General features: G+C 38.8%; 1 pseudogene; it reads right to left on the bottom strand.

The window, feature by feature from the left end:
• Nucleotides 1-1,027: 1,027 nt before the first annotated feature.
• Nucleotides 1,028-1,581, bottom strand: LOC106845793 (large ribosomal subunit protein eL21-like; annotated as a pseudogene).
• Between the last annotated feature and the right edge of the window lie 775 nt (nucleotides 1,582-2,356).

The following is a 2,356-nucleotide window of genomic DNA, read 5'->3' as shown; positions in this document are numbered from 1 at the left end:
TGTTATATTTGTTGTGAGTTTTTTGTAGACACCATAGAGACAGCATGTTTTTGTTTTGTTTTGTTTTGTTTTGTTTGAGGAAGAGCAGCCCTGAGCTAACTACTGCCAATCCTCCTCTTTTTGCTGAGGAAGACTGGCCCTGAGCTAACATCCATGCCCATCTTCCTCTACTTTATACGTGGGACACCTGCCACAGCATGGTGTGCCAAGCAGTGCCATGTCTGCATCTGGGATCCAAACCGGTGAACCCTGGGCTGCCAAAGTGGAAAGTGCACACTTAACTGCTGCGCCACTGGACTGGCCCCAGCATGTTTTCTTTTTTATCCACTCTGACAATCTCTGCCTTTTAACTGGTATATTTAGACCATTTAATATAATTAATATAATTATTCAATCTAATTTAACTTTTTGTTACATTTAACATATAATACATTTACACTTAATGTAATTATTTAATTATGACTATATTAAGGCTTAAATCTACCATTTTATTTTTTTGTTTTCTGTTTATTTTCTTTGTTCTTGTTTCGCTTTCTTTTCCTGCCTTCCCATGAGCTACATGAACATTTTTTAGAATTCCATTTTGACTTATGTCCAGTGGTCTTGAGCTTAACTTTGTATCAATTTTTAGTGGTTTCTTTAGATATTACATTATATATACATAACTTGTCACAGTCAATTGGGGTAGACTTTCTACCAGTTCAAGTAAAGCATATAAACCTTCCCTCCCTTTACACCCCCCATTTATAATATAATTGTCTTAAATATTTGCTCTATATACATTGAGAACCACATCGGGCAGCGTTACCTTTGCTTCAATTGTCAAACATAATTTAGAAAACTCGAGGACAGTCTCTTGTATTTCCCCGTATTTTTACTATATTCCTCTTTCTTTTTTCCCCACAGCTCACCGATGATCTTTTCATCATGTTTAAATTATTTTTTACTCTGTGTTTCATTTTGGATAGCTCCTAGTGGTATGTTTTCTTTTTTAAGTTTGCTTTAAATGCTTCTTTGGTGAGGGGACCCTACACCTCTACTCTATTGAGAGAAGCAGTTTTACAGTCTAGAGGCGTTTCATATTTTTTACATCTCTTATTCACAGGGAATGAGTTCCAGCAGCTCAGGCTCCTTCCCATTGGTTCTCACAAATGGAGAACCAATTTCTCCATTTCTCTGGGTGGAGGAGGCTGGTGCTTCAGCTGAAACCAAGTACCTTTCTCTTTGGCTTCCTTCTTTTCCTGATCATTTCCTTCACATGTTTCAGGAAGTTTTCTCGGCTCTTAAAGTGCTTAATATGCTCATATGTACATTTAGGCCTTTGGTGAGAATCTTGCTCTTAACTTGTTTGTTTACAACAATGCCAACAGCATGCCATGTAACATTGTAGACTCTTCCAGTTTTGCCACGGTAACACTTGCGGGGCATTCCTTTTTGAACAGTGCCCATTTCTTTGATGCCTACAAGATCACCTTTCTTGTAGATTTGCATGTTTGTGGCCAAAGGGACAACTTCATGTTTTCCAAAAGGTCTAGAGAACATATAGTGGGGAACTCTCTTCTTTCCCTTTGTGTTGGTCATTTTGGCAAATGATGAGAAGATAGACCTTCCGGCCGAACAGCTAGTGCTATGTTTTCAAATTCACTAGTCGTTTCTTCTGCACAATTGAGTCTGCCATTAATCCACCTAGTGCATTTTTTATCTCAGGCATTGTAGTTTACATCAATAGAAGTTTGATTTGGGTCTTTTTAAAGTATCTTCCATGTCTCTAGTTAACTTTTGAACATACGGAGTACAGTTAATAATAATTGTTCTAATGTCCTTGTCGGTTAATTCTAACATCTTTCAGTTCTGAGTTGGATTAAACTGCTTGATTATTCTCATTATGGGTCACGTTTTCCTGCTTCTTTCCAAGCCTGGGTAATCTTTGATTAGATAGCAGATCATTTTTACCTTGTGGGTGCTGATTATTTTTGTTTCTATAAACATTACTGAGCTTGGTCTGTGATGTAGTTAAGTTACTTGGAGGCAGTTTGATTCTTTTGGGTCTTGATTTTTGATTCATCAGGCAGGACTGGAACACTGCTTGCGAAGAGGCACTGTTCCTGGTCTTGTGCAATCTCTTGGCACTCTTCCCTCTAATTTTTATGATGATTCTTTCCCTGGTCTCAGATAATTACCTCACAGGCATGCACTGCTCAGTACTCTGCTGAAGACTCAAGAAGAAACCTCTACAGAACTCTGAGCTCTCTGTCAGCCCATGTATCTTGACTCCAGTACTCTATCCTGCAAGCTCTAGCTTCCTTGGTCTCACTGGGCCCTCAGCTCCATTGCTGCAACTAATGGGAGATGCTGG

Source organism: Equus asinus, chromosome 6, assembly GCF_041296235.1.
Source record: "Equus asinus isolate D_3611 breed Donkey chromosome 6, EquAss-T2T_v2, whole genome shotgun sequence".
In the NCBI taxonomy this organism is placed as follows: domain Eukaryota; kingdom Metazoa; phylum Chordata; class Mammalia; order Perissodactyla; family Equidae; genus Equus; species Equus asinus.
The sequence above is the reverse complement of the archived record's forward strand: the minus strand, read 5'-3'. Positions and strand labels throughout refer to the sequence as shown.